The sequence below is a fragment of the Bombina bombina genome, chromosome 5 (genome assembly GCF_027579735.1).
Source record: "Bombina bombina isolate aBomBom1 chromosome 5, aBomBom1.pri, whole genome shotgun sequence".
Lineage (NCBI taxonomy): Eukaryota > Metazoa > Chordata > Amphibia > Anura > Bombinatoridae > Bombina > Bombina bombina.
Window position 1 is genome coordinate 572531430 of NC_069503.1, and position 21932 is coordinate 572553361.

The 21932-nt window shown below is 36.9% G+C and overlaps 1 pseudogene; it reads left to right on the forward strand.

Annotated features, from left to right (window-relative positions):
• Positions 1-21932, forward strand: part of LOC128660590 (inter-alpha-trypsin inhibitor heavy chain H3-like) — a 404005-nt pseudogene that overhangs the window by 243602 nt on the left and 138471 nt on the right.

Sequence of the window (21932 nt, forward strand, 5' to 3'; positions counted from 1 at the left end):
CGGATTGAACTTGAATCTGATTGGCTGATTCCATTAGCCAATCAGAATTTTCCTACCTTAATTCCGATTGGCTGATAGAATCCTATCAGCCAATTGGAATTCGAGGGACGCCATCTTGGATGACGTCCCTTAAAGGAACCGTCATTCATCAGGAAGTCGTCGGTGAAGATGGATGTTCCGCGTCGGCGGGATGAACTACATGGATCCGGAAGAAAGAAGATTGAAGATGCCGCTTGATAGAAGACTTCAGTCGGATCATGGACCTCTTCAGCTCCCGCTTGGATGAAGACTTCAGCCGGATCATGGACATCTTCAGCCCCCTGCTTGGGCTTGGATCAAGACATCGGAGGCTCTTCTGGATTGATCGGTGAACCCGGCGTGGTGAAGACAAGGTAGGGAGATCTTCAGGGGCTTAGTGTTAGGTTTATTTAAGGGGGGTTTGGGTTAGATTAGGGGTATGTGGGTGGTGGGTTGTAATGTTGGGGGGGGTATTGTATGTTTTTTTTACAGGCAAAAGAGCTGAATTCTTTGGGGCATGCCCCGCAAAGGGCCCTTTTCAGGGCTGGTAAAGTAAAAGAGCTTTTCTATTTTAATTTTAGAATAGGGTAGAGCATTTTTTTATTTTGGGGGTCTTTGTTATTTTATTAGGGGGCTTAGAGTAGGTGTAATTAGTTTCAAATTGTTGTAATATTTTTCTAATGTTTGTAAATATTTTTTTATTTTTTGTAACTTAGTTCTTTTTTATTTTTTGTACTTTAGTTAGTTTATTTCATTGTATTTATTTGTAGGTATTGTATTTAATTAATTTATTGATAGTGTAGTGTTAGGTTTAATTGTAGATAATTGTAGGTAGTTTATTTAATTTATTTATTGATAGTGTAGTGTTAGGTTTAATTGTAACTTAGGTTAGGATTTATTTTACAGGTAATTTTGAAATTATTTTAACTAGGTAGCTATTAAATAGTTATTAACTATTTAATAGCTATTGTACCTGGTTAAAATAAATTGAAATTTGCCTGTAAAATAAATATAAATCCTAAAATAGCTACAATATAATTATAATTTATATTGTAGCTATATTAGGGTTTATTTTACAGGTAAGTATATAGCTTTAAATAGGAATAATTTATTTAATAAGAGTTAATTTATTTCGTTAGATTTAAATTATATTTAATTTAGGGGGGTGTTAGGGTTAGGGTTAGAATTAGCTTTAGGGGTTAAAAAATGTATTACAGTAGCGGTGAGGTCCGGTCGGCAGATTAGGGGTTAATGCTTGAAGTTAGGTGTCGGCGATGTTAGGGAGGGAAGATTAGGGGTTAATACTATTTATTATAGGGTTATTGAGGCGGGAGTGAGGCGGATTAGGGGTTAATACATGTATTATAGTAGCGGTGAGGTCCGGTCGGCAGATTAGTGGTAAATAAGTGTAGGTAGGTGGAGGCGACGTTGGGGGCGGCAGATTAGGGGTTAATAAATATTATGTAGGTGTTGGCGGTATTAGGGGCAGCAGATTAGGGGTACATAGAGATAACGTAGGTGGCGGCGGTGTGCGGTCGGCAGATTAGGGGTTAAAAAATTTTAATAGAGTGGCGGCGATGTGGGGGGGCCTCGGTTTAGGGGTACATAGGTAGTTTATGGGTGTAAGTGTACTTTAGAGCACAGTAGTTAAGAGCTTTATGAACTGGCGTTAGCCCAGAAAGCTCTTAACTACTGACTTTTTTCTGCGGCTGGAGTTTTGTCAGATTTCTAACGCTCACTTCAGCCACAACTCTAAATACCGGCGTTAGAAAGATCCCATTGAAAATATAGGATACACAATTGACGTAAGGGGATCTGCGGTATGGAAAAGTCACGGCTGCAAAGTGAGCGTTAGACCCTTTCCTGACTAACTCTAAATACCAGCGGTAGCCCAAAACCAGCGTTAGGAGCCTCTAACGCTGGTTTTGACGGCTAACGCCAAACTCTAAATCTAGCCGTGAGAGTTCAGGCTTGAATAATACAAATAACCAATCTCTATCCTTAATTGACTGACACACCTCTCAGGTGTATGTGTGCATAATTGGTCTAATTACTAGTGCTGAGAACATGTGCAGCCAAACTCCACATTGCTAACATCATTCCACACTTGTAAACCTAATCATTGGCAATAACTATTTATAACACTCCAAACAAAGCAGAGTCACATATAATCCGGTGTTGCAGTGGATTGATTGGCAAATTCAGATGTCAGTGAGTCCGTATCATTGTATAGAGCGGCTATCACCTGTTACCAAATACACACTATAAAACCAGTGAGTATAATTTTTGACAGCAATTGGTATATAGTATGTATTCAGTGAAAATGCATTACACAAGTTAGTTAATGTATCACAAGAGAAACATCATAAACGTTTTATAAACAATATAATTTTTTTAATTGAGATTATATCTAGTGACACAATAATCTGTGCTAACATGATACTCATATCAGGGTTATATATAGTTGTATTTGAGTGTTATAAATATTTATTGTCAATGATTATTTTTACAAGTGTGGAATGATGTTAGCAATATGGAGTTTGGCTGCACATGTTCTCAGCACTAGTAATTAGACCAATTATGCACACATATACCTGAGAGGTGTCTCAGCCAATTAAGGATAGGGATTGGTTATTTGTATTATTTAAGCCTGAACTCTCAGTTTGTGAACAGAAGCCTGATGAAACAGACGGTAGTCTGAGAAACAAATTGCTATCTGTTTTTAATTATCAGAGTCATTTGTTGACTTCTGTATTTTATATTTTATTAAATTGTGTATTTTTTAATACACCTGAGAGTCCGAGCTTTTTTATCCATTGAAGACACCAGGTTGACCAGTAGCCTTGCTTTACCAGTGAGCTGGGACACTGCGATATCCCAGTCTGTCTGATTTAGCACATTTGGGTGCTGCTCCACTTGTGAGTATTCATTTGGCAATCATATATTTCAACTGTCCATACTGTATCACACTAGGAGGCACCTTTGTTTTTGTGATCCTTGTTCACAGAGAAAGTTAAAATACCTATATACATCCTATGCATAAATACATGAGATCATACAGATTAGTATTCAAAACAAGCTCTCCAATGTATTAAGCAAAGTCATATCCTTAAACATAGTAGCTTATGATGATAAAGGAATGGATTGCATAAAGTACTGTAAATATCACAGTTAATACTCCATAAACTAGTGGTATTAGATTTTCGATTTTATACTGAAAATTGAGTAAAAGAAAGAAATGAGTAGTAGAACTATACATAGAGTACATTATGAAAATAGTAGAATGTGTCAAATGCCTGCAACATACATACTAAAAAGTATAAACAGATAAAGATATATATATATATATATATATATATATATATATATAATCCATTGGGGACCAAACTGTTCAGTTTATGGATCCAATAGATCTCTTAGCCTCTTAGCGGCATAGGATCTGAAAATTATCGCTTTCTCTTGGGGTTCTCAATGTGTGCTGACATTGCCTTGATGTATATCAATGAAATACTGAGAAAGGGCTGAGCATGACCTTTCTCCCACTATGTATGATAAGTGTTCCTTAATCCATTTAACCCCTTTCCGCGTTGTCCTGCCAACGTATTGGCGGAACAAGATGTACACTCAACTAAATAAATATCAAATATACTTCTGCGACTGATACATCCCCTGGTAACAAATGACTGGGATTAATAGAGTTAAACTTATTAGTGACATGAGCATGGTCACATGATTTACCTTTTCCCACATCTAAAGGTGCCTTTAAAGTGCATCCATGAACTACCAGATCTATCCTCTTTCAATAGACTGACTATGTCCTTCTGACTATGTTACAAATGCTTTCATATTGGTTAGAGAAGGTGGTCACGAATGTTGGCCATTCCCCATCGTCAGAAGGAGTCTTACACCATCTCTTAGGCTTTTTGTTAAGGAGGGTACTTCTGTTCATGTCTCTTACTTCCATTAAAGCATTCTCAACTACACGCATAGGGTAGCCTCTAGTTAAAAGACGGTTAGTTAATTCCTTACTTTAAGAAACATACTCTCTAAAGAGCAGTTACGTCTTAAATGCATATATTGCCCCTTTGCAATGCCCTTAAAAACATGTTTGGGATGATTACTTAGGGCATGCAAAAGTGTGTTGCATGATATGGACTTCCTGTATAGGGATGAAATAACACATCTATTGGTGATATCAGCTTTCAATGTGATGTCCAAAAAATGTATCTCTAGTTCATGCCATTCAAATGTAAATTTAAGACCAACTGTATTGCTATGAAGATAATCCACGAACTATCAGAAGTCTAAATGATCAAGAAATCATCAACGTATCTCACATATTTAATTATGTGGGACACATAAGTGTTATTTACACCATAGACATGGAACTGCTCCCACCACCCCATAAAGAGGTTAGCATAAGAGGGGGCAAATTTCACCCCAATTGCAATTCCACATCCACGTATATCATAGTTTCTGGTCAATCAAGCCCATCTCAACACCATCATCCACAAGCTGCCTGAGTTGATTTAAAATGTCTCTGTAGGGTCCCTAGGTAGAGGAAGGTATGTGTCTGTATCATTGAGTTGTCTTATAGCCTCATTCAGATACATCTGTTTATACATTACCACTACACTTCCCCCTTTATCTGACTGCTTAATCACAAATTTTTTTTTTTTTTTTAATTCTCTTTTATTAAAGGAAACGGAGTAAGTACAGTGAGAATCTCAGACAATTCGTGCAATCGATATACATACAGGTAGTGTCACAAATACAATTATTCATGCCTGTCTTTGGAGGATAGTGTCCATGTAATACCGTGAGACCAATGAGCAGTAAAGTACAGTTCCGATGATTGCTCTTGGTTTTACACTCCGTACCTTTGGAATTTTTTTTATTTTATGCAATTAAACAATAATATACAATTTACAACTTATAACTTAACCCAAATCTATAACAATAACAGTTAGCTATCTGGTGCCTCTGTTCTACAATCTTCAACCAAATCATAAAGCGTGCGGGAGTAGGGGGGAGACAAGGGAGGGACGAGAGGAGCAAGCAGAGAGAGAGAGAGACAGAAGAGAGAGAGGGAGAGAAAAAAAAAAAAAAAATCCCCCTTTCAGAATAACGCTTAATCACAATTTTTAAATTGTTCTGTAGCGTCCCTCTCTCTTTTGGACAGATTCTGACGGTGTACTTGTGTGTCCATTGACAGATCCTTCAGATCTTCTATTACCCTCTTGTGGAACACCTCTAGAGAATTCCCTCTAGTATGTATTGGGTAGAAATTAAATCTGTTATGTAGACTAACCTGTGTATCGTTCTTTTGTGAATAATCTTTTGAGTCAGGTCCTAAATAATCTTCCAAGGAGGTTAGGGTACAGACATATACAAAAGATAAATCACCATGTACCCTTTCTGTTGGTAATGGTTGATTAGGATGTACAGTATCATTAGTATGACCTCTCTCATATGTGAAGAAGTATTTTTTGAGAGTAAGATTCCTTACTAACTTTTTCACATCTGAAACAGATCGAAATTTCGTGAGGGTACAAACCCTAAACCATAGCTTAAAACTTTAATTTCTGTTTCAGAGAGTTGGTGGTGTATGTCTTTTTTTTCCCCTCAACTGGTACCGGGGGTTCTCTACTCCTTGAGACCCTGTATTTGGAGTTCCTGTATTGTTTGTTTCCCCCCCTGGGGTTTTTTGTTTGGCCCATTGAAAAACCTGAATATTTTCACTCTGTTTGGGAGCTAGTATATTTTAGTATCCCCTTATTACTTGACATGGGTGATTGTGTTCTGTCTTTCACGTTTGGTGTTATTACAGAAATTGTCAACATACCCTCTGTTTCTGGCTCTGACCCTGATTGCTCCTCAAAACTGGATGCAAATTTATCCTCATCAGAATACTCAGGTTCAGAATCAGAGAATGTTACCTTATTTTGGGACTCATATGTAAAGTGCCTGTTTCTCCCATTTCTGCTTCTCCTATTCTTATTTCCAACCCTCTGTGGTTCTACATCTGTTTGATTAGACCAGGACTTATTGCGTTGGCGACGTCAACATATATATGCTGTCCCTAGTGTATAATCTTTCTGATCCCTCAGAAATGTAGTGTGTTTAACTTAAATAATAAGTTTTCTCGATTCCTCCATGGTAGTTTAGTAAATCATCAAACTGTGGATAGATGTCACATAATTTAAACTTATTCATATCAGTTTGTAATTTAACAATCTTATTTTTAACCTCAGTTAGTAAAAAATCTTTATATTCAATTAACAATGAGATCTAAGTCAGAAGTAAATTATTTTTTTACCAAGTTAAGTGTACATCTTATTCCCGCCAATACGTTGGCAGGACGATGCGGGAGGTGGGAAAATGGATTAAGGAACACTTATCATACATAGCGGGAGAAAGGTCATGCTTAGTCCTTTCTCAGCATTTCATTGATATACATCAAGGCAATGTCAGCACACTCAAGTGGCAAGCAATAGAACTGATTCTGAGACCCCCAAGAGGAGGAGATAAGTTTCAGATCCTATGCCACCAAGAGATCTATTGGATCCATAAACTGAACAGTTTGGTCCCCAATGGATTCAACTCAGAGTTTGACATCATAAATTACTGGGATAGATGAGCATTGTGTCCAATAGATACTATGTTAATGCACCCTAACCACATATCTATATCCATACATTTCTATTTTTATATATGTATCTTTATATATCTTTATCTGTTTATACTTATTAGTATGTTGGTTGCAGGCATTTGATGCATTCTACTATTTTCATAATGTACTCTATGTATAGTTCTACTACTCATTTCTTTCTTTTACTCAATGTTCAGTATAAAATCGAAAATCTAATACCACTAGTTTATGGAGTATTAACGGTGATATTTACAATACTTTATGTAATCCATTACAGAGTTTCCCTCATCATCATAAGCTACTATGTTTAAGTATAGGACTTTGCTTTATACATTTTGAATACTAATCTGTATGATCTCATGTATTTATGCATAGGATGTATATAGGTATTTTAACTTTCTCTGTGAACAAGAATCACAAAAACAAAAGCGCCTCCTAGTGTGATACAGTGTGAACAGTTGAAATATATGATTGCCAAATGAATACTCACAAGTGGAGCAGCACCCAAATGTGCTAAATCAGACAGACTGGGATATCGCAGTGTCCCAGCTCACTGGTACAGCAAGGCTACTGGTCACCCTGGTGTCTTCAATGGATGATAAAAAAGCTTGGACTCTCAGATGTATTTAAAAATACACAATTTAACAAAATATAAAATACAGAAGTCAACAAATGACTCTGATAATTAAAAACAGATAGCAACGCGTTTCTCAGACTACCGTCAGTTTGTGAACAGAAGCCTGATGAAACAGAGAGTTCAGGCTTAAATAATACAAATAAGTAGTTCTACTACTTATTTCTTTCTTTTACTCATTTTTCAGTATAAAATCTAAAATCTAATACCATTAGTTTATGGAGTATTAACCGTGATATTTACGATACTTTATGTAATCCATGACAGTTTCCCTTATCATCATAAGCTACTATGTTTAAGGATAAGACTTTGCTTTATACATTGGAGAGCTTGTTTTGCATACTAATCTGTATGATCTCATGTATTTATGCATAGGAGGTATATAGGTATTTTAGCTGTTATAGGCAACAAATGGTTAATGTGTGTACTGGTTCATAAATATCTGAGAAACACATATATATTTTTACATGCTATGTGATTATATATGTCACTTTATGCATAGGATGTATATAGGTATTTTAGCTGTTATAGGCAACAAATGGTTAATGTGTGTACTGGTTCATAAATATCTGTTTGAGAAACACATATATATTTTTACATGCTATGTGATTATATATGTCACTTTTGTCTATTCAGTCCCATCTGTTCTATATGGGGTTAAACAGGATACTCATTGTTGTTCACCAATGGGATTGTTCTTAATTGTATTTAAATACTGACACATGTGTGTTTCTTCTATATCTATGAGTATGGTCTTAACGTCCAAAACAGATCAGACTATTTGGTCCTGTTTTACCTTTCATTACAGCCTGTAAATAAAAATGTGGCTTTTATTGTATCCTACTTGAACAAGCCTGGACTGCTTCCTGGATTTTATTTTTCCATACCTTACTCGGAGTGCAGGCCAGGGACTCTGTTACGCTCATCAAACAAGTCCGGGATTCAGGACCAGTGATTGGTTGAGTGTCACAGCTTCGTTTTGGAGTCCGGGACTTTGAACTCCCACAGCGTGCCATTGAGTATGTCTGGAGGAGGATATCTTCTTCGTGAAGCCAGGAGTGTGGATATACTATGTAGGGGTAGGAGCCAGCGCGGTCTGGTAAAATATTTGTACCCCTTAACCCTCCTCTCAGCTGGCCCAGTTTGCAAAGACATCCTTGTGGAAATCTATATTGTATGGTGCTTACAGGCGGTGGTGAGTTTATGTGCAAGGATTAGCAATGCATTTATGCTTCTACTGCTATGACATAATGATATGCTGATGTCTGGACTGCCTTAAATTGCATGGGGTGGCTGAGATCAGTAGCCCAGTCATGAAAGGTCTAATAAAGTGAAATTACAGGTATATACTAACAGACTTATGCTTTGACCGGGCAGCATCAATAACTGCACATTAATATTCTCTCTGTGTCCACAGATACATAAACCTCAAACCCTTTCTTCTTTATTTTCCAAGTTCCTACATTGAATGCAGCTATTTCCACACTTTCAAACAGAGACATTAAAGGGTCATGAAACAGTCCATGAGCTAGTCACGTATGGGATATACAATCCTACCAGTAGGGGCAAAGTTTCCCAAACCTCAAAATGCCTATAAATACACCCCTCACCACACTCAAAATTCAGTTTAACGAATAGCCAAGAAGTGGGGTGATAAAGAAATGTGCTTTATACAAAAACTTCATAACCACCATAAAAAGGGTGGGCCTCACGGACTCTTGACAATATGAAAGAAGTGAATTTATCAGGTAAATTCTTACATAAATTATGTTTTCTTTCATGTAATTGGCAAGAGTCCATGAGCTAGTGACAGAAGGGATATCAATACCCAAGATGTGGAACTCCACGCAAGAGTCACTAGAGAGGGAGGGATAAAAAATAAAGACAGCCAATTCCGCTGAAAAAAAATAATCCACAACCCAAATCATAAGTTTTAATCTTATAGTGGAAAAAAAAACCTGAAAATATAAGCAGAAGAATCAAACTGAAACATCTGCCTGAAGAACTTTTCTACTAAAAACTGCTTCTGAAGAAGAAAAAACAACAAAATGGTAGAATTTAGTAAATGTATGCAAAGAAGACCAAGTTGCTGCTTTGGAAATCTGATCAACTGAAGCTTCATTCTTAAAAGCCCAGGAAGTGGAAACTGACCTAGTAGAATGAGCTGTAATCCTCTGAGGCAGGGATTCACCCGACTCCAAGTAAGCGTGATTAATCAAAAGCTTTAACCATGATGCCAAAGAAATGGCAGAAGCCTTCTGACCTTTCCTAGAACCAGAAAAGATAACAAATAGACTAGAAGTCTTCCTGAAAACTTAAGTAGCTTCAACATAATATTTCAAAGCTCTCACCACATCCAAAGAATGTAAAGATCTTTCTAAAGAATTCTTAGGATGAGGACACAAAGAAGGGACAACAATTTCTCTACTAATGTTGTTGGAATTCACAACTTTAAGTAAGAATTTAAATGAAGTCCGCAAAACTGCCTTATCCTAATTAAAAATCTGAAAAGGAGACTCACAAGAAAGAGCAGATAATTCAGAAACTCTTCTAGCAGAAGAGACGGCCAAAAGAAACAACACTTTCCAAGAAAGCAATTTAATGTCCAAAGAATGCATAGGCTCAAACGGAGGAGCCTGTAAAGCCTTTAAAACCAAATTAAGACTCCAAGGAGGAGAGATTGATTTAATGACAGGCTTAATACGAACCAAAGCCTATACAAAACAATGAATATCAGGGAGTTTAGCAATTTTTCGGTGGAATAAAACAGAAAGAGCAGAGATTTGTCATTTCAAGGAACTTGCAGACAAACCTTTATCCAAACCATCCTGAAGAAACTGTAAAATTCTAGGAATTCTAAAAGAATGCCAAGAGAATTTATGAGAAGAACACCATGAAATGTAAGTCTTTCAAACTCGATAATAAATCTTTCTAGAAACAGATTTTCGAGCCTGCAACATAGTATTAATCACTGAGTAAGAGAAACCTCTATGACTAAGCACTAAGCGTTCAATTTCCATACCTTCAAATGTAATGATTTGAGATCCTGATGGAAAAACGGACCTTGAGATAGAAGGTCTGGCCTTAACGGAAGTGGCCAAGGTTGGCAACTGGACATCCGAACAAGATCCACATACCAAAACCTGTGAGCCCATGCTGGAGCCACCAGCAGCACAAACGATTGCTCCATGATGATCTTGGAAATCACTCTTGGAAGGAGAACTAGAGGCGGAAAAATATAGGCAGGTTGATAACTCCAAGGAAGTGTCAATGCATCCACTGCTTCCGCCTGAGGATCCCTGGACCTGGACAGGTACCTGGGAAGTTTCTTATTTAGATGAGATGCCATCAGATCTATTTCTGGAAGCCCCAACATCTGAACAATTTGAAAAAACACATCCGGGTGAAGAGACCACTCTCCCGGATGTAAAGTTTGACGACTGAGATAATCCGCTTCCCAATTGTCTATACCTGGGATATGAACCGCAGAAATTAGACAGGAGCTGGATTCTGCCCAAAAAAGTATCCAGGAAACTTCTTTCATAGCCTGAGGACTGTGAGTCCCACCCTGATGATTGACATACACCACAGTTGTGACATTGTCTGTCGAAAACAAATAAACGTCTCTCTCTTTAATAGGGGCCAAAACTAAAGGGCTCTGAGAATCGCACAGAGTTCCAAAATATTAATTGGTAATCTCGCCTCTTGAGATTTCAAAACCCCTTGTGCTGTCAGAGATACCCAGACAGCTCCCCAACCTGAAAGACTCGCATCTGTTGTGATCACGGTCAAGGTTGGATGAACAAAAGAGGTCCCTTGAACTATACGATGGTGATCTAACCACCAAGTCAGAGATAGTGGAACATTGGGATTTAAGGATATTAATTGTGATATCCTTGTATCATCCCTGCACCATTGGTTCAGCATACAAAGATGAAGAGGTCTCATGTGAAAACAAGCAAAGGGGATTGCGTCCGATGCTGCAGTCATGAGACCTAAAACCACCATGCACATAGCTACTGAAGGGAATGACTGAGACTGAAGGTTCCGACAGGCTGCAACCAACTTCAAACATCTCTTGTCTGTTAGAAACAAAGTCATGGATACTGAATCTATCTGGAAACCTAAAAAGGTTACCCTTGTCTGAGGAATCAAATAACTTTTTGGTAAATTGATCCTCCAACCATGTTCTTGAAGAAACAACATTTGTTGATTTGTGTGAGATTCTGCAGAACGTAAAGACTGAGCAAGTACCAAAATATCGTCCAAATAAGGAAACACCGCAATACCACGCTCTCTGATTACAGAGAGTAGGGCACCGAGAACCTTTGAAAAGATCCTTGGAGCTGTCGCTAGGGCAAAAGGAAGAGCAACAAATTGGTAATGCTTGTCTAGAAAAGAGCATCTCAGGAACTGATAGTGATCTGGATGAATCAGAATATGAAGATATGCATCCTGCAAGTCTATTGTGGACATATAATGCCCTTGCTGAACAAAAGGCAGAATAGTCCTTATAGTCACCAATTTGAATGTTGGTACTCTTACAAAACGATTCAAGACTTTTAGATCCAGAAATGGTCTAACTGAATTTTCTTTCTTTGGGACAATGAACAGATTTGAATAAAACCCCAGACCCTGTTCCTGAAAAGGAACCAGCACGATTACCCCAGATAACTCCAGGTCTGAAACACACTTCAGGCAAGCCTGTGCTTTCACTGGGTTCACTGGAATGCATGAGAGAAAGAAACTTCTCACAGGCGGTCTTACTCTGAAACCTATTCTGAACCCCTGAGAGACAATGTTCTGAATCCAATGATTTTGGACTGAATTCATCCAAACATCTTTGAAAAATTTTAATCTGCCCTCTACCAGCTGAGCTGGAATGAGGGCGGCACCTTCATGCGGACTTGGGGGTTGGTTTAGATATCTTAAATGGCTTGGATTTATTCCAGATTGAGGAAGGCTTCCAATTGGAAACAGATTCCTTAAGGGAAGGATTAGGTTTCTGTTCCTTATTTCGTCAAAAGGAACGAAAAAGTTTAGAAGCTTTAAATTTACCCTTAGATTTTTTATCCTGAGGCAAAAAAGCTCCCTTCCCCCAGTGACAGTTGAAATTATAGAATCCAACTGAGAACCAAATAATTTATTACCTTGGAAAGAAAGAGATAGCAAAGTTGATTTAGAAGTCATATTAGCATTGCAAGACTTAAGCCATAAAGCTCTTCAAGCTAAAATAGCTAAAGACATATATCTAACATCCTTTCTGATGATATAAAAAAATGGCACCACAAATGAAATTATTAGCATGTTGAATTAATTTAACAATGCTATACACATTATGATTTGATACTTGTTGCGCTAAAGTTTCCAACCAAATAGTTGAAGCAGCTGCAACGTCAGCCAAAGAAATAGCAGGCCTAAAAAGATGACCTGAACATAAATAAGCTTTCCTTAGAAAAGATTCAAGCTTCCTATCTAAAGGATCTTTAAAAGAAGTACTATCTTCTGTAGGAATAGTAGTACGCTTAGCAAGAGTAGAGATGGCCCCATCAACTTTGGGGATCTTTTCCCAAAACTCCAATCTATCAGTAGGCAAAGGATACAATTTTTTAAACCTTGCAGAAGGAGTAAAAGAAGTACCCAGTCTATTCCATTCCTTAGAAATCATATCTGAAATAGCATCAGGAACTGGAAAAACCTCTGGAATAACTACATGAGGTTTATAAACCGAATTTAAATGTTTACTAGTTTAAGTATCAAGAGGACTAGTCTCCTCCATATCTAATGCAGTCAACACTTCCTTTAATAAAGAACGAATGTACTTCATTTTAAATAAATAAGAGGATTTGTCAGTGTCAATATCTGAAGCAGGATCCTCTGAATCAGACAGATCCTCATCAGAGATAGATAAATCAGTATGTTGTCGGTCATTTTAAATTTCATCAATTCTATGAGAAGTTTTAAAAGACCTTTTACGTTTATTAGAAGGCGGAATGGCAGACAAAGCCTTCTGAATGGAATCAGAAATAAATTGTCTTAAAGTTACAGGAATATCCTGAGCATTAGATGTTGATGGACCAGCAACAAGTAAGGAACTACTACTGATGGAAACATTATCGGCATGTAAAATTTTATCATGACCACTATTACAAACCACAGCTGGAGGAACAGTTACCACAAGTTTACAACAAATGCACTTAGCTTTGGTAGAACCGACATCAGGCAGCAGAATTCCAGTAGTAGATTCTGAGACAGGATCAGATTGAGACATCTTGCAATATGTAAAAGAAAAAATAACATATAAAGCAAAATTATCAATTTCCTTATAAGACAGTTTCAGGAATGGGAAAAAATGCAAAAGCATAGGCCTCTGACATAGAAAAAAAGACCAGAGGCAAAAGGAATGGGGTTTTAAATAATGAAAATATTTGGCGCCAAGTATGACGCACAACAAACAGAGAAATATTTTTTGGCGCCAAAAACGTCCGGAACCAAACACGAGCGTCACAGATGGCGCAACTTCATGAAACACTCGGCACCAACTAAGACGCCGGAAATGACAAGTTTGCGTCAACAGATGTAATTCTCACGCCAAAAAAGTCTTGCGCCAAGAATGACGCAATAAATTATAGCATTTTGCGCTCTCACGAGCCTAATACAGCCCGCACTTAGAAAAAAAGTCAATTGAAAACCCCAGGTAAGTTTTTTTTTTTTTTTTTTTTAAAAATGCATTTCCCAGATATGAAACTGACAGTCTGCAAAAAAGGAAATATACTGATAAACCTGAATCATAGCAAATATAAGTACAAACATATATTTATAACTTTATATATAAAGTTGCCAAACCATAGCTGAGAGTGTCTTAAGTAAATGAAAAATACTTACCAAAAGACACCCATCCACATATAGCAGATAGCCAAACCAGTACTGAAACGAGAATCAGTAAAGGTAATGGTATATAAGAATATATCGTCAATCTGAAAAGGGAGGTAGGAGATGAATCTCTACGACCGATAACAGAGAACCTATGAAATAGATCCCCGTTAGGATGACCATTGCATTCAATAGGTGATACTCCCTTCACATCCCTCTGACATTCACTGCACTCTGAGAGTAACCGGGCTTCAAAAATGCTGAGAAGCGCATATCAACGTAGAAATCTAGCACAAACTTACTTCACCACCTCCATAGGAGGCAAAGTTTGTAAATCTGAATTGTGGGTGTGGTGATGGGTGTATTTATAGGCATTTCGAGGTTTAGGAAACTTTGCCCCTCCTGGTAGGATTGTATATCCCATACGTCACTAGCTCATGGACTCTTGCCAATTACATGAAAGAAATATTTATTTCATGATTCCGATAAAGCACTCAATATTATTATTTTTTCCAATTTACTTCTGTTGTCTAATTTGCCTTGCTCTGTTGATATTGGTATAGAGCATATAATGTTAAACAATTTTCCAATTAACTTCTATTATAAAATTAGCTTCCTTTGTTCTCTTATCCTTTGTTGAGGGAGCAGCAATACACTATTTGAAGCTAGCTTAACCCTTCAGGTTTGCCAATGACAAGAGGCTTATACTCTTTGTGCAGCCATCGATCAGCAGCTATAACTCAGTAGTGCATTACTGCTTCTGAGCCTTTCTAGGTATTGTTTTCAACAAAGGATACAACAGAACAAAGCAAATTAGATCATAGAATTAAATTGGAAAGTTGTTTAAAATTGCATTCTCTGTCTGAATTATGAAATAAAAATGTGTAGTATCCTCCTTCCCTAACCAAACATAGCTATATCACCCTTTTAAATACATGAGAGACATATTAAGCTAAAGTACAGAGGTACATACTACCATTTTTGTTAATGTATTATGAAAAAGCTATATTAATGTGATTTTCTTGTTAGCCTGTCTGTATATGTATATTCAGATTATCCATTGCAGACAGAACCCAGACATATGCCTTTGTTTTTGTTTATTGATTTCCCTTTATTTGTAAAACTTTAATAAAAACAATACAAAAAATGTTTTTAGTATCATGTACCTTTAAGGGATAGGAAGGTCAAAATTGTAATGTGCATGGTTGAATTTCAATTTTAAATGAAAGTATTTTTCCAATAGATCTCCATTAACAAAAATGCTTCTAGTAATCCCATTGCTGTTTGTAGCGACATAGGCACATATACTGTGAGGCCCATGCCCACTATCTAAACAACTTACCTTCTCAGAGAGTTAGCAGTGGCTTATATGACACAAATTAAGTCTTCACAGCCCAGGCACAATACACACCACTGTACGTAGATTGTGACGCTCCAAACCCACTACAATAGAAGCTGGAGTCTCAAGAGACCAGAACCACAATAGTGAAGTAACATCAACACCAAGTACTAAACGAAGAGAAATCACAGGATAACATTCAGTTGCAATTGAGTTTATTGGTTTCACAATCAATAGAACAATCACCACTCCAAAAGCAGGATCGATGAAATCTCATTTTAATAAATGTTATATAACAAGTGTAAGGAGTATAAAAATCACAGCATGTAGTGATACAATACACATCACTGCCAGCTCTCTGCACTTGAATACTGATTTACTGGTCCTCACAGCATATAGGCATTTGCACTGAAAAACACTAAAAACTTTTACTAGAAGCCTTTTTGGTAAATAAAGTATATTGCAAAAATGTTCCTATTTAAAATTAAATTCCCCTATGCACATTTCAGTGTTGAATTATCTCTTTAGCACTTATACCATGCTCCTTCATAGACTTTTATTCAAAATGAAGTGAGATTTTCAATCAAATTTAAGCTGCTATTCCAAATTAAAGGGACACTGAACCCAAATTTTTTCTTTCATGATTCAGATAGAGCATTTAATTTTAAACAACTTTCTAATTTACTCATATTATAAAATTTTCTTCATTCTCTTGGTATGTTTATCTGGAAAGCAAGAATGTAAGTTTAGATGCCGGCCCATTTTTGGTGAACAATCTGGGTTGTCCTTGCTGATTGGACAGCACCAATAAACAAGCGCTGTCCATGGTTCTCAACCAAACATTTGCTGGCTCCTTAGCTTAGATGCCTTCTTTTTCAAATAAAGATAGCAAGAGAATGAAGAAAAATTGATAATAGGAGCAAATTAGAAGGTTGCTTAAAATTGCATGCTCTATCTTAATCACAAAAGAAAAAATTTGGGTTCAGTATCCCTTTAAGTGACCAAGGCTGATATACGCAACTTGTCAGACAATTGTTGCAGAAAAATATACATACTTGCAATATTTCATTTCAGTGAGCCACTGGCTTGGAATGCTATTCTAAAGGCAAACGTGAATACAAACTCACTTGAATTCTCACTGTAAACTTCGCTGGCAAGCACCATTATAACCAATGGAGGAAATAGATCTAGACAGTAGTGCTGAAAAAGTATGTGTATATGCATAATGTATCATTTTAATTTTGGTCTAATTAAAGAGTTCACTTTCTTATGTTCCTAGATATATACAGAAGCCCCTAAGTTACTGAAAATTAAAAAAAATATTTTGAATAAAAAAATTTTTTGATGGAGTTTCAGTTGCCTGTGATATTTATATAGAGAGCGGTAGAGCTATTGTAGCTCTTTACTATGTGATTAATAATTTGGTTCATTCAATATTGTAATACACTACAGACCTTTATTTATTCCTTTTGAGGTACAAAGAGGTGATCATTTAAAATAGACAGAGAACAGCTGCTGATATTTTGGAAGCTTCTGCCTATTTGTACACAGTGATTTCACCCCACAGTTTTTTTGTTTGTTTGTAAAATATTGAAAACTAGGAAAACAGTGTAATCTGCAGAAACTGTATGTACAGTAATATTGAAGTATTAAAGCATTACTAAAACAATTATTTCTTTCAGGGATTTTATGATGAAGTAGCAACTCCTACGTTGGTGAACATTGAACTGCAGTACCCTGAAAATGCCATATCAGATATCACACAAAACAACTATAGAAACTACTTTGATGGTAGTGAAATTGTGGTTGCTGGACGCATTACAGATAATGATCTGAACACATTTACTGCAGATATAAAGGCTGAAGGAGTAAGTTATACATGGTTATTTATATGAGAAAAGTGCATTTACTATACATTTTTATTTCAAGCATAAAGGTTGCAATATTTCTTTGTCTATATGTTCCAATGAAAAAAGATCTATTCAATTACATTAAACAATTTACATTTTAAACATGTGTATTTATATAGAATCATTGTTTTCTGAAGTGGAATAATGATGTTCTGTTTCATATTTGCACCTGGTATGTGTATGTACTGTATGTATCACTATGTTGAAGCCCCTAGCAGTACTCATATCTTTATAACTTTTGAATGCACTATTTTCTTTAATCCTTTTTATTAGACAGTGTTATTAGGAGTGTAACTGTATTTTTAAATGGGTTTTGTGAAACTTTTTTGACTTGTGTAGCAGTTAACCAAAGCTCTGAAGTCACGCTACCCCGACTCACTTTAAATTCAATTGTGCTCAAGCAATCGCGTTTACTTTTAACTTGTAATATGCGTGCTGTTTCCGAAGCACAATAAGCAGACGCGATAAACCCGATATTGCTTACACGAAACAGTGCACCCCTGTAATCAAGCCCATGTTAAGCAGCTTACAATGCTAATGCAAACATTAAAACTCTTTAAGTGGTTTTAAAGTTGTGGCTGATCAGTGTATATGCATGTGCTTACATATTTGTCAAATACACACATACTGTATATCATTTCAAATATTAGAAAGTATAAATGTCCTGAAAAACAGAAAAAAGAAGAGGCGCTCTTTGTGCAGCAAGTTCCAAACAGCTGAATATCTACCAATAGTGCTCAAGGTAATATACTCACAAACATGGGTGCACATGCAGTGCAATAGTGGACAGGCCGAAACTTCAGAGCCGTTCGGCTGACTCCTCAATGGCGACTCTGCCAAGAAATTACAGAAACCCAGGTGCTGGTAACGATTGTCCGGTTTCTCCAAACAACCCAGGTGCTGGTAACGATGCTCCGGTTTCTCCATACAACCTCCATAATGGGCTGCAGTAAACAGCTCAGAACATGTCCAGGTGAGGTCTAATATTGTCTTCCAGTCTAGTTTGCCTTCCCAGCAGTGATCACTGCTGGGAAGGCAAACTAGACTGGAAGACAATATTAGACCTCACCTGGACATGTTCTGAGCTGTTTACTGCAGCCCATTACGGAGGTTGTTTGGAGAAACCGGAGAATCGTTACCAGCACCTGGGTTGTTTGGAGAAACCGGACAATTGTTACCAGCACCTGGGTTTCTGTAATTTCTTGGCAGAGTCGCCATTGAGGAGTCAGCCGAATGGCTCTGAAGTTTCGGCCTGTCCACTATTGCACTGCATGTGCACCCATGTTTGTGAGTATATTACCTTGAGCACTATTGGTAGATATTCAGCTGTTTGGAACTTGCTGCACAAAGAGCGCCTCTTCTTTTTTCTGTTTTTCAGGACATTTATACTTTCTGCTTACAACTTGGAGAGAGCAGCTCACCACTGGATTGATGAACTCTATCTAATTTGGGTTAAAACCCATCTAAAAGGACTCTTGTTTATAATATTGGTTATTATTTGTTTACTTAATTTTCATATATTTTTATTTAATTTTAATTATCATATATTTTTATTTAATTTTATTTGGCACTTTTTTCCACATATATACATTTATTCATTTCAATATTTGAAAGGTTTAATTAGATTTATTATTGGTGTATATATATTCAAACTTATTTGGTTTGGCGCACCCCTTTTTTGTAGGTTAAGCACAGCGGTTGTACTGAGTTTAAACCTCTTTTACTATTGCTCAAATATTAGAATCTGTATTGAGTTTTGGATGTTATTTTTTTATATATAGTTTTGCACTATGTTTGGTTATATTATTTTCTAGGCACATATTACAAGATATTATAAGATTGCCGATCACAGTAAACCCTTTGATGGTATATATATAATTTTTTTGAAGACATACACCAAACTAGTTATGGAGTGACTTTTTCTTTTTGATCACAGAACACACGTTTCCATGGACTATATAATCGTTTCCCATTTTATTATTGTTATTATTTATCAATTTTTAGTTATATACACATATACACTTTTATATCTGCTATTTATGTTGACCACATATTAATAACTGCACATTGTTATCTCATTTCAGGATTTGTTTATATTGCATTTACTGTTTACACTTTAGCCTGTTTAGGTGCTCTCCATGTATGTTGGATTTGATTAGGAGACCTTGGTAGAGCTTGTGTTGTACTGTTATCTTTTGGTGCTGTACATATATGTTTATAGCCAATGAAAATAATTATCAGCAACAATGTAAACTGGGCCTTTAAATACAATTGTCAATAACCAAGCTGCCTCTATCATGGTGTAGGACAGGGGTCAGCAGCCTATGGCAATTGTAATGAGAATGGCTTTCTAAGTAATTTTTAATGGCACTTGGAGTGGTGCACTGAGTAGTGTATGTAATTTTTATATCGCTCATAATAAATAAGTGTTTTGATCATTGGTTTATTTATTTTCGAACTCTTTGTGATTCCACATTTAACACCAATTCACCTTCCTACAAAACTACCTCTTTGTGGATTCTTTAACAAGGTTTTCCAAAGAGTTAGTAACTTAAGGGACATGAATACACAATAATTGTCTAACATGATTCAGATAGAACATACAATATATTTTTTTCAATTAACTTCTTTTTTCAAATGTATTGTAAGAAGTTTCAAAGGTATCCTAAGAGAACTAACCTGTTACACTGGCGCATTCTACCTCATTCAGGATTGTTTACTAACTCAAACAACCAGGACACATAAGTAAGTCTGAATCAGGAGAAGGCCAAGCATATTGCCAATCAGCATATAACTAGGGTGACCAAAATATTTCTTTAAACAGCCCTGACATATGTTTTTTTTCATATGTGTCCCTTTTTAAAGCAGCAATATGTTCACCATACATAGAACCCGTGTTTGAGAAGATGAATAGTTTCATTTTAATGACATAAAATTCTGAAGATCACTCTTGAATATAAGAAATCACTGTTATAATAGTGATTCCCTGTACTACTAGGGAAAGGGTAACGTTTTGGAACACAGACCATAAAGGGACATCCCAGCCAAAATTGGAATCTACATGAATGCATTTCAGTTTTGAATAGAAGCATTTTTTTTTAATATGCCTGTAAAAGCTATAGCTGTTTAAAATTTGTATTTAAGTAGGCTCCGTGCTCCACTATTTTAAACACAGCAGAATGACAAACGTATAAGAAACCCACATTTTTTCATGATTAATATCAGAGCATATAATTTTAAACAACTTTCCAATTTACCTATATGATAATGTTTATATAGTACATAGTAGATGAGGTTAAAAAAAGACAGAAGTCCATCGAGTTTAACCTATACATACAGTGGGGCAAAAAAGTATTTAGTCAGCCACCAATTGTGCAAGTTCTCCCACTTAAGAAGATGAGAGAGGCCTGTAATTTTCATCATAGGTATACCTCAACTATGAGAGACAAAATGTGGAAACAAATCCAGACAATCACATTGTCTGATTTGTATAGAATTTATTTGCAAATAATGGTGGAAAATAAGTATTTGGTCAATATCAAAAGTTCATCTCAATACTTTGTTATATATCCTTTGTTGGCAATGACAGAGGTCAAACATTTTCTGTAAGTCTTCACAAGGTTGTCACACACTGTTGCTGGTATGTTGGCCCATTCCTGCATGCAGATCTGCTCTAGAGCAGTGATGTTTTTGGGCTATCGCTGGGCAACACGGACTTTCAACCCCTCCAAAGGTTTTCTATGGGGTTGAGATCTGGAGACTGGCTAGGCCACTCCAGGACCTTGAAATGCTTCTTACGAAGTCACTCCTTCGTTGCCCCGGTGGTGTGTTTGGGATCATTGTCATGCTGAAAGACCCAGCCATGTTTCATCTTCAATGCCCTTGCTGGTGGAAGGAGGTTTGCACTCAAATCTCATGATACATGGCCCCATTCATTCTTTCATGTACATTGATCAGTCGTCCTGTTCCCTTTGCAGAGAAACAGCCCCAAAGCATGATGTTGCCACCCCAATTCTTCACAGTATGTATGGTGTTCTCTCTCCTCCAAACACGACAAGTTGTGTTTCTACCAAACAGTTCTACTTTGGTTTCATCTGACCATATGACATTCTCCCAATCCGCTTCTGGATCATCCAAATACTCTCTAGCATACTTCAGATGGGCCCGGGCATGTACTGTCTTAAGCAGGGGGACACGTCTGGCACTGCAGGATCTGAGTCCCTGGCGGCGTAGTGTGTTACTGATGGTAGCCTTTGTTACGTTGGTCCCAACTCTATGCAGGTCATTCACTAGGTCCCCCTGTGTAGTTCTGGGATGTTTGCTCACCATTCTTGTGATCATTTTGACCCCACGGGGTGAGATCTTGCGTGGAGCCCCAGATCGAGGGAGATTATCAGTGGTCTTGTATGTCTTCCATTTTCTAATTATTGCTCCCACAGTTGATTTCTTCACACCAAGCTGCTTGCCTTTTGCAGCTTCAGTCTTCCCAGCCTGGAGCAGGTCTAC